This window comes from Mastigoproctus giganteus, chromosome 2, assembly GCF_048544385.1.
Source record: "Mastigoproctus giganteus isolate SK-2022 chromosome 2, ASM4854438v1, whole genome shotgun sequence".
NCBI classification, from domain to species: Eukaryota; Metazoa; Arthropoda; class Arachnida; order Uropygi; family Thelyphonidae; genus Mastigoproctus; species Mastigoproctus giganteus.
In genome coordinates, this window is record NC_143576.1 from 243,732,583 (window position 1) to 243,744,788 (window position 12,206).

General features: G+C 42.3%; 1 protein-coding gene across 3 annotated transcripts in view; it reads right to left on the reverse strand.

The window, feature by feature from the left end:
• The window catches only part of LOC150090333 (DNA-binding protein P3A2-like), a 333,226-nt gene that overhangs the window by 146,570 nt on the left and 174,450 nt on the right, over positions 1–12,206 (reverse strand). The gene's annotated exons all lie outside the window — the stretch shown is intronic.

Consider the following 12,206-nt stretch of genomic DNA (forward strand, 5'->3'; position numbering starts at 1 on the left):
GCAATGATCACAGTATACTGATGTACGATTTACTTAGATATATTACCCCAGGGGCTCACATCTGGTGAGTATGGGATTGGCAAACCCAGGATCCTGAGCTGGATATCATCGTTCTTCTCTTCTTGCTTTCTTGGTGATTCCCTTCTACTTCTGACACACTCTCTCTCTCTCTCTCTCTCTCTCTCTCTCTCTCTCTCTCTCTCTCTCTCTCTCTGTCTCTCTCGGTAATGTGTGAATTTTTTTTTGGCTGGTGCAGCATAAGCCTCAGGCTTCCCTGCACCATATAGTTAATAATAATAACCACTGTCGATGTCAAGAGTGAAGAGAAGGGATTCTGCTTTCATAAAGGCAACTACTCTGGTCTTGGGCAACTTTTAATGTTATCAACTGGAAATCTAAATGGGAAGTGTTTGGGGAAGTAATCACAAGCTAACAGGCTTTTTATATCAACTAAGAGATACCATTCAAGATTTAGATCTAAATATCAGATGAATTGATGACACTAGTGGCAGAGAATAAAAGTGCAGATTCGGTTTTTGATTTTTTCTAGAAGGGGGTCTCCTCCCTTCACTTACTTTATCCCATTACCTCCCCCCCACTCACTCACTCTCTCACTCACACTATGACAATCCCCAACACTATACCACTACCAACAAACCAGCGAGCACTGAAGAATCAGTCTCAATTGAGGAAGGAGCAGATAGAGCACATGACCAACCTTTGCCCAAGCCAGTGAGTTACACAGGATGTGGCAGCTGAAGGCAAAGGACTTTCTTACTATTTTTACTTCTTTTTGTTTTGCTGTTATTATTAATTTACTATCCAATATTTCCGGCACCTCCATAGCCAGGTGGGAAGGAGCAGCAGTGTGTAGCACACGCTTCTTGATTAGACCGGGGTTTGAGCCCGTCACCACCAAATACGGAGGATGCGGAAAGGTCAGGGAATGACCACTTGTTTGTTTGTTGTTTGGTTTTTAGGAGCATTAGCAACTAAGGCCATATTGCTCCGGGATATGCGGTGGTCATTCCCTGACCTTTCCGCATCCTCCGTATTTGGTGGTGATGGGCTCGAACCCCGGTCTAATCAAGAAGCGTGTGCTACGCACTGCTGCTCCTTCCCACCTAGCTACAGAGGCGCCCGGGAATGACCACCGCATATCCCGGAGCAATATGGCCTTAGTTGCTAATGCTCCTAAAAACCAAATAATAAACAGCAATATTTCCATTAATTTAAGGGTTTTCAAAGTAGATACCCCTCCCACTGAGGAGGTGTTCCAGCCTAGAACATGAAATCATTTTTGTAATTTAATTATACTTGAATATGGAAAATAAATCTAATAATTTTATTAGATTTATTTCATGAATACATACGAAGTTTCTTCCTTCATATCTATTACCATAGCCTGCATTATCGTGTCTTTTAATGACCATATTAAATAATAATTTGAAGTACATGCTAATTTCACACCAAGTTAACCTGATAGCACCATTTTAAAATATACAGGATTTCTGGTGTCACACCTGGGAAAATAGTTGTAAAGCTCTGATATGAGAAAAAAACCATGTGAGAAAACTTTTGTCATCTTTGACTCAGTCTAGCATGGCAGTTCCAAATATTTTTCACTCAATGTAACCCCTAATATCGAGTGTTAGATGTCAAGTAGCCTTGACATAGCCCTTCGTCTCAGTGTGAGATATTACATATTCTGTTACATGTTACATGACATCTCATAGCCTGCCAAGCCACCTCCTCCAGGTTCCACCACCTTAGTGCTGGCTGCAGAACTGAAAAACCATAGTGGTAAACTCCCAAAAACTTCAGCAAACCCAAAAATTTCAGCAGTGAATGCTGAAGTAAACAAGCTAAAAAAATGTAACACAACTACTACTGGTTTCCACCAATCATGTCAGTGAGTCAAAGCATCAGGAACCTGTGGTCATGCTAGAATATACATTGTATTGGTAATAGTATTAGCCATATGGTGCAAGGTTTTTGCTGCACCTGTCAAAAAAATTAATTATTTATTTATTTATTAATTAACTGCTGGGAGTCAATGTGGAACAAGTGAACCCAAACTGCTGGTTAGGGCAAGTAACGCTGACATGATAGGGCTTACAGAAATGTGGTGCCACCCGGAGATAGGGGATGATGAGTTTCAGTATGGTATGTATAGGCACTAGGGTATGGATAATATATTTAGAAAGGATAGGGAAGACAGAAGGGGTGGCCGGGTCCTGCTTCTTATCAAAAGCAGCCTCAACGCAACGAAAGCTTTCCTGGATTCAGACGTTTTGCATGCTAGTACAGAATCTGTATGGTGTAAGATAGCTGGAAGCAAAGGTATAATGAGAGAAAGAGTAATCTACAGGCCAGGTGATTGTGAAGATTATGATGAGAGCCTCTACATGCAAATAGAATGGGCAAGTAAGCGTGAATGTCTCATTATGGGCGATTTTAATTTGCTTCTAACTGATTGGAGCAAATGGGAAGGAAACTCTACATGGGGGGGACAAAATTTTTAAATCAACTAGATGATTGTTATTTGTATCAACATGACAGAGAAAGCACTAGAGAAAAGAATATTCTAAACCTCATCATCACCCATGAACCAGATGACATAATAGGGCTGACAGTACAGGAACCAGTAGCAGGAAGTGATCATGGAGTTCTATGGTGGACAGTGAAGAGAGAAGTAGCAGCAGTTAAAGGCAAAGGAATGGGTTATAATTTCAGGAGAGGAAATTACGATGGCTTAAGATGCTACATGGCCTCTAACTGCATAGATATTGCAGAGAGAGAGAGAGAGAGAGAGAATACAACTGAATTATGGTATACCTTAAAAACAATAATCACAGAAGCCTTGAATGCGATACACCATTAAAAAATATTCCACGAGGGGATTCCAAGTTGGATGAATAATGAATTTGCTGGATTACTTGCGCAGAAAAAGATGGCATGGAAAAGTTACAAAGCAATAAAAAGTACTGAAGCCTATAACAGCTAAAAATTGATCTGTAATAGTGCCACAGAAAAGGTTATGCTGGCAAAGGCAGATTATGAGAAATCACTGGCAAAGAGAGGGGGGGCATAAGGAATTCATCACATATTTCAATGCAAAGAAGATAAGTACAAACCAGATCGGACCCTTATGTAATGGGATAGTATTAGATACTCCAGCTGAAGTTGCAGATGAAATCAACAGTTACTTTGCATTGATATTTATAGAAAAAGTACTGTATACAGGTCTGGAGGCCTCATTTCAAGAAGGATGTAGAGCTGCTGGAACGGGTACAGAGAAGGGCAACAAGATTAGTGAATGGAACAAAGGGTTGCTCTTACGAAGAAAGGCTTAAGTTTTGCAAATTACAGAGTCTGGAGACTAGGCACCGGCGAGGTGATCTGATAGAGGTGTATAAGGCTTTGAATGGTTTGAGCATGCTCAATGCCAATGGGATTCTTCATCTTTCTCAGAATAATCACCTCAGAGGGCATAAATTCAAATTGAGGAAGGACGGATGTCGGATAGATGTGCGGAAATTTGCCTTTGGCCAGCGGGTGGTTGGTTGGTGGAACCGACTTCCATCACTTGTTGTTGAAGTTGATAGCCTAAACAAATTTAAAGCTCAACTGGACAGGTATTTCGAACGAACGGAGGGGTGAAATGGGAGAGGGTTTTTTTTTTTTTTTTTTTTGGCTGATGCTGAATAAGCTTGCTTTCTTGCATCATATGCCTCTACTAATGCTAATGCTAATGCTAATGCTAATGCTAAAAACCCTTTATGTCAATGAGAAATTATGGGAGTGAAGTTGAAAAAAATGTAATTAATGATGTTGAAATTTCACATTTATTTAATGAAAAAAACTTGAGCCTACTGGCCAGTAAAGCTCTCGAGGTTGACGGCATATACCCTATAATCTTAAGGGAAGCAGCAAGCAAGTGCATTGAACCATTAAGGCTAATTATGAGAGCATCACTGGACTCGGAGTGATTCCACTGGATTGGAAAAGTGCTAATGTATCTCCAATACATAAGGAGGATTCTAAGAGTGAAGTGCGAAATTACCAGCCGGTTAGTATAACTTCAGTAGTAGGGAAAATCATGGAGACAATGATCAAAGATGCAATTCAGGTTCATTTAGATAGAAATGAAATTCTGAAGGCTACACAGCATGGTTTTGTAAAGGGAAAATCATGTTTAACTAATCTGGTTAGCTGTTTTAAGAGGGTCACTCAACAGTTGGACTTAGTGAATAATTTAAACATTGTTTATTTGGATTTCAGCAAAGCATTTGACTCAATCCCACGTGAGTGGTTACTTTGTAAGCCGAAACAGGTTGGAATCACAGAGAAAATCCTTCGATGGATAGCTGGATGGTTTCACGGCAGGAGCCAGAAGGTTGTGATGAATGGTTATTCCTCAGATTGGGTTGATGTAAGAAGTGGAGTTCCCTGAGGATCAGTATTAGGACCACTGTTGTTTTTGATTTTCATAAATGACATCGATGAATGGAAGGAATACGGGGTGTGAAGTCTAAATTTGCATATGATGTAAAGATTGGTAGAGTAGTTAACGATCGCCGCCAAGCAGAGCTTCTTCAGAATGACCTAGATAGACTTCGGGGATGGTCAGAAAAATGGCAGCTATGCTTTAATCCAGCAAAGTGTAAGGTATTGCACCTGGAGAACAGTAACCCCAAAATAGATTATACACTTGGTGGAGTTGAACTTAAGCCAGTAGTGGAGGAAAGGGACTTGGGCATTATGATACAGTCAGACATGAAGTTCTCTGAGCATTGTAGACTGAATAAAAATCATTGTGCTGCGTGTAAATTGTGCTCCCGGAATATAAGCATTTAATCAGCGATTACAAAGTTAATAATAATGACTATGTGATATTAGAAGATTCTTTAAGACGAGTGCTACTGACTGATAGCACGATATGATAGACAATGCAAGCTTACCTTGTCATCAGGTAAATATATATATATATATATATTCATTTTTCATAATTTACCATGCAGCATGGTTGTGAATGCGAACAATGTCTAGCAACCAAGGTCAACGTGAGCTTTGTTTAGTTGCCGTTCCCAGGTCCTCCCTCCACACGGGAATTCACGTAGTTTGTTGATCGGAAATGACGATATCCCCAGAGACTAACTATACTGTGAGCTTTTGAAAGAAGCAGCCTAATTGCAGATAGTTGCATTAAGAGCAAACACGAAAACTGAATGCAAGAGGGCTCTAAAATATTTTACTTAATCCTGTTTCCCTACGCACTTCTTTCAGCTGATGTTTAGTCGGAAATAAGGTCACCGTCCCCTTCAACGCCCTTCAAAAAGAATTTTAACCCCACAGAAAACTGTTTTATATCCGGGCTCTTCCCCACTGCTTCCCCCATAGTGCTGTGTCCAGTTCTCGAATTCTGCTGGATGTATTTTTGTGATTTTGCTTGTCTCGAAGAGCAAATTTTCGGACCATATATTTATCTGGATTGAGAATTTTCAGTCAACCTATTTTGCCCCAACATCGATATAGTGCTATTTGCTACTTTAACCAAAGGCTGAAGAGGATATCACTAACCAGAAGGTTATGCTTTGTTCACATAAAAAGACTTGCCAGTTAACAGGCAACAAAGACTCAGAAGGGGACTCCCTTCTGTCCCCATGACTAGGAACAGACTTTGGACGACTAGACAGTCTACACTCACACAAAATGACCAGAATGCCATTGTGATTGATAACTCTCCCGGATAAAATGATGACAATTGCGAGGAGAATGGAGAGTAAGCTCTCCCGTCCACATCCAGAAAGAAAGCACTTGTCAAGAAAAGAGGGTTAAAGAAGCCAGAAACCTCTGCTCCCCCTCTAAGCAGAGGGAGGGTAATAATGAAGAAGAGGATTATTAAGCAAGGAAATTCCAAACCTAAGAATTATCCAGACTCTGTACCGTAAAATGGAGAGCTGTCTTTACAGTGATAATAGTGGGGTTTCCAGTGCTGCATGTTTGCGTATTACACACTGCTGGGGCTCATTGGAAAAGATTTTGTATGAAGTGATCATTGAAAATGAGCAACTGATATCAACGAATGAGCAGTTGCGACAAACGAATGCGACCCTCACAACGACTATAACCAACCTGGCCTTCGAGGCCTTGAACACCATTGTGTCTACCACGCAGGCCCGGGCCCCTTTTGAAGCACCTCCATAGCCAGGTGGGAAGGAGCAGCAGTGCGTAGCACATGCTTCTTGATTAGACTGGGATTCGAGCCCGTCACCACCAAATACGGAGGATGCAGAAAGGTCAGGGAATGACCACCGCATATCCCGGAGCAATATGGCCTTAGTTGCTAATGCTGCTAAAAACCAAATAACAAACAAACAAACCCTTTTGAAGGGACTCCTCAGACTTTGTCATATGCAGCCGCCATCAGAATGCCCACGATTCCTCCCTCACAACAGACGCATATGCTCATTATCAAGGCAGCAGAGGGTTGTGATATCGTGGACAGCGATGGCATAAAAGACAAAGTCTTGAAAATCTTAAAACCAAAGTTGGAAAACATAAAAATCAAAAGTGTCTGAAAGATCCGCGACAGGGGTATAATCCTGGAAGCAGCCTCCAAATCAGATCTGGAGCAATTACAAACAGGTGGAAAAGCTGAGAATTTGAGCCTCACCTTTGAAACTCCGAAACTTAGAGGTCCGAGCATTATCATCTTCGATGTTGACATCTCACTCCAAAAGGAAGAGTTCTTGGAAGAGATTTTCAATAGAAATCTATTTGGACACATAGACAGGGAGGAGGCAGCCAATGAAATTAAGATTCGGTTCTCAACAAATATCAGGTCATGGGACAAGATGAACTGGATTTTCCAGGTATCTTCCAGGATCAGAAAATTTCTGCATAATCAAGAAAGGATATCCTTGGGCTGGTCATCACACTGTTTCCGGGGCTTTGTACCAGTTATGAAATGTTACAATTGCCTAGGATATGGCCATACCTCCAAGAAATGTCTCAAAACACAGCCAATCTGCAGGCATTGTGCAGAGGCAGGACAACCTTACAAGAACTGTCCAAGTAAATCCTCCCCACCAACCTGTGCCAACTTCATAGCTAATAATAAACCCAGAAATCACTCCGTTCGGGATGGAGCATGCCTTGTATATAAAAGAGCAGCTGAAATAATCCGTAACAATACAAATTATGGATAATAGGCCATCTAACCCGACAACATCCAGACTTCGCATCGCCCAAATAAATGGACAAAAATCAATCTCTGTGGCTTCTCAGCTCCATCCCATCATGGAAGAACTAGATCTCAACCTTCTCCTTCTCCAGGAACCCTACTGCATTTGCGGTAGAGTCTCTGGATTTCCACTTACATACCGAAAGATACAGACTACAAACCAGCTATTCCTTGCAGCCATCATAATCCGCAATCCACACCTAGTTGTGACCAAACTTGATTCCTTATGCACCTCCCACCTGGCTGCTGCCACTGTGGAAAGCTGCTTTGTCCGCATCTCAGTCCTTACATCCTACTTTCAGTTCGGCACTGACATCCACCCGCATATTGCCACCTTGGAACGGGCTCTCGACCTGCTTGACGATTCACATGTTATCATCGCAGCTGACTCCAATGCACACTCTACTAGTTGGTATAATGCCACCACTGATGCTAGAGGTGATTTACTTGATGAATTCATTGCTGCTCGCAGATTGGAGATCGCTAATCTACCGGGTCAACCTACCATCTACTCCTCAGGAATCGGGGAATCCAATGTGGATGTTACCCTTGTAACGCCTTCCCTCAGCAATTATCTCCAACAATGGCAGGTGCACGAATATGCGACCACCAGTGATCACCGCCTTATCACATACTGTATTACTGATTAAGTTACCCCTCGCCAAATCTACATGCATGATACTTCCAGGTTCTCTTTAAGATCAATGGGACATTTTTGACAATATCATCTGGGAAGCCACCTGCAGCCCCTCTGCATTGCTCTTGAAAGCCTCACAAGCATCAATGAAGAAATGTTCTAAAAGTCCAATACACAATAATGGCTCTCCTGAGACAACAAATTTGCTGGACACAATGAACAAAATTTTGGATGATTTGATTTACCAAGATGATGCTGCCCTAAACACAGACTTCCATAATCAAGTCACTATCGACAACCAAAACTTCCACTCTACTGCTACCGAAGATCCTTTTACTGAAGAGAAAGTGGCCATGGCCATCAACAAGATCAAGAATGGCAATGCTCCTAGTCTGGACCTCATTGAGGGAGAATCTGTCAAACATCTTTGGACTAATGGTCCTGCTATCTTCATTCAGCTTTTCAACAACTGCCTGAAATATGGCATATTTACATCATGCTGGAAGCTTGCAAACTGCCAAATTTGCACTGTCAAATATCTGAGACTTCTACCAAAGGATCCTAATGGCAGGACATCAACTTATCGTCCTATAGCACTTTTACCAATACTGGGTAAAGTGTTTGAGAGACTGCTACTATTTCGCCTCCAGCCTGCATATGAAGCTAAAGATCTTGCAGCTCCTCTCCAGTTTGGGTTCAGGCAAAGATCTTGCAGCTCCTCTCCAGTTTGGGTTCAGGCCAAGTTGTTCCACAATTGATGCTCTGACCACGATTCTGAAACTTGCAAAAGATTCTGAGGCCACCTACGTCTTTGCAATTTCTATAGATTTTAAGGGCGCCTTTGACACCATTTGTAAGATGACCCTCTGTAAGATGACCCTTTGACACCAAATGGTGTCAAAGGGTCATCTTACAGAGGGTCAGGGCCACTGATTGCTCTCAGAATCAGTTCAACTGCCTCAAGAGCTACTTCTCTAACTGACGTCTCGCCATCAAAACACAGTTCCATACCATCACCCGGCAACTTACCAGAGGCTGTCCCCGAGGCTCCATCCTTGGTCCAGCAGCGTGGAATATGATCCTGGATGACTGGCTTCTGAGCATATATCCCAATGTCACACAAACTTCTTATGCCAACGACCTTGTTATCATTGTTGAAGGACCTAAGAGAGCTACAACATAAATTAGGGCCAGTGCAGTACTATTTGCCCTTTCCGAGTGGGCTGAGAACAACAAACTTTCAGTCTCTCCTGAAAAGAGCTTTCCCTTCTACTGAAAGGAAAGTTGGAAGAGAGGAGGCCTCCGACCATCCGTTATAAAGGCCAATCACTCAAAAACCAATGTGTTGTCAAATATCTGGGTATTACACCGGATGACTGAGGAACTTTCATTCCCACCTATGTTCCATCAAAGAAAAAATTAAAGCCTATATTACTATGCTGGCATGCTTCACGCAAAAAGACTGAGGCCTCAAAGGCCAGGTTTTACATCTTCTTTACACAGCTGTATTTATTCCCATTGTCACATATGGCACCGCAGCGTGGTATAACAGGATGACAATAGTAAGAATGCAACGTCTGATCCTTCAGGTCCAGCGGCTTATGATGCTGCAAATGATTCATGCATGTCGGACCACGTCGACCGCTGAACTACAAGTTCTTACTGGATGACTGCCTCTAGATCTCTATGTCATATACTTAGGCCTTTCTCATGCCATCAAGAAGAATAAAGAGGTTGAAATACTCACCATTAAAATGTGTACAGACACTAACATCAAACATGGGATGACCCGTGTGCGTGGAATGAACTGGTTTCCTTATGGCAGATACAATGGAATAACTCATCAACAGGTGAAATTACTAAACTCTTTATTCCGGATGTCACCTTCCTCAACAAACAACATTGTAACTGGTTCTATCCTAACGTCTACACATCCTTTCTTTTGACTGGCCATGGATCATTTAAAAGGCATCTTCTCGACTTTGGTCTGGCTGATGATGCTTTTTGAATCTGTGGAGAGTCAAGAGGACTGGAACCACATGATACACTCCTGTTCTATCTATCTTGACCACCGCAATCAGCTTCTTCTGGCCCTCAGTGTACCGACAATCCATCCAGAGGCTAGGCTATTGGAATCAGAAGACGCCTACAAGGCATTCTTGACCTATGCCACCACGGTCTTCAACAGATGCCGCTATCACTCACAACCACCAACTGGCACACCTATGACTACTGCAGCTCATTCTGTCAACTAGCTTCCTCACTGCCAGTCACACCAGAAATTAAATAACTTGTCAGGGATAAGGATATACCAAACTCAGTAATGATTCTCTACTTCATAGGATGCACCACTGCAATCACGTCACCAAGTCTCTATTATGTGGCCACTAGAGAGTGGCCTCTAATTTTTTTTTTTTTTTTTTTCCTGTCCATCCACAGTAACTTCATCTTCTCCTGCAATGCTCCAACATGTTCTCTGCTGCTCCTAGAAGACTTCATCGGGTGATTATCAACTTCTCTTGATAAAGCTTCTACCAGAGATTCCTGCCAATGCCAACACTTTTCTCTGCACGAGATAAACCAATGGAATTTCTGCCTTCATCTCTTCTCCTTGAAGCTCCTTTGCTGACGCTGCCTCTCCATCAGCGTGGGATGCTTTTGGGCTCATTTGCTGGCCTGGGACACTCCCCATGCGGGATTTTAACCACCCTCGATGAATCCCCATCGAAGGGGTTCTGCTGACAGGCATGGGATCATCTGGCCGTTAGGCCCTCTGCTGGGGGTAGCCTTCCGCTCAGCCTACCCTTGCTTGTTTCCACTTTTCTTACCTTTCCTATCCAACTCGCTCCATTCCTCTAACTTGGCATCTCTCCTCTCTTGCTTTGCAAGTGGGGAGAGAGCCTGTCAGGCATTCCTTCTACCTTCCTGGCCCGGCTCCTCATGCCGGTGGATGAATTCTGAAAGGCTCTTTCATGGTGATCGAGCCTCCCAGTAATTAAGAGGCCAGCCAACCAACACAGTGCTCACACATAACCCACACTGACTGGATTGCAATGTTGTGCATACATCACAGAGTATTAACATGGATTTGTGGGGAACCACAGAAACCACTTGACAAAAACACTATGTCCACTATGGATGCAAGAAAGGCTCATAGTGTCCTATCGATGATCAATCGAACAATTGCTAGTAGAGATAAGGACATCATAATCCCATTATATAAGGCTATTGTTAGACCACACTTGGAATACCGTGTTCAAATGTGGAGACTGCACCTAAAAAAAAAAAAAAGACATTCAACTTCTTCAAAGGGTCCAAATATAAGTAACTCTAATGGTGAGGTCGGTAAAAGGATGTCCTTATGGGGAAAGACTTTGAATACGTGAGTTGCACAGTTTGGAAACTAAGCACGTTAGAGGCGACTTGGTTGAGGTGTTTAAGGTGCTGAGAGGCATAAGTAAAATGAAAGGTCGAAATTTTCAAGGTTATAAATGATTCTAGAAGTAGAGACCATAATTTCAAGTTATGGGGGGGGGCGAAATATTTAGATTGGATTAGCATTAGTAGAGGCATATGATGCAAGAAAGCAAGCTTATGCAGAATCAGTCAAAAACAAAAAAAAAAAAAACCCCGCTCCCATTTTACCTCTCCATTCGTTCCAAATACCTGTCCAGCTCAGCCTTAAATTTATTTAGGCTATCAACTTCCACAACAAAGGATGGAAGTCTGTTCCACCAACCAACTACCCGCTGGCTAAAGGTAAACTTCTGCACATCTATCCTACATCTGTCTTTCCTCAATTTAAATTTATGCCCTCTCAGATGATTATTCTGGGCAAGAGAAAAAATCCCTCAGCATTTAGCATGCTCAAACAATTCAAGGCTTTATCAGATCACTTTCTTCGTAAGAGCAACACTTTATTCCATTCACTAATCTTGTTGCCCGTCTCTGCACTCGTTCCAACAGCTCTACATCCTTCTTAAAATGAGGCCTCCACACCTGTATGCAGTATTCAACGTGTGGCCTGACCATTGCCTTATACAAGGGGATAATCACCTTATCCCTGCTAGAAAAATTCCTGTATATCATTGACAAGACACTATGCACTACTCTTGCAGACCGTCTGCACTGCTTAGAAAACTTCATATCTGCCTGCACAATTACCCCCAGGTTCTTTTCGTTCTCTACTACTGTCAGTGTAGTACCACAGAGTTGATACGTCACTCTGGGGTTGATGATTCCCATATGTAGTACTTTACATTTGTCAATTTTAAACTTCATTTGCCACCTCTCAGCCCATCTGCTCAACTTTTCTAGATC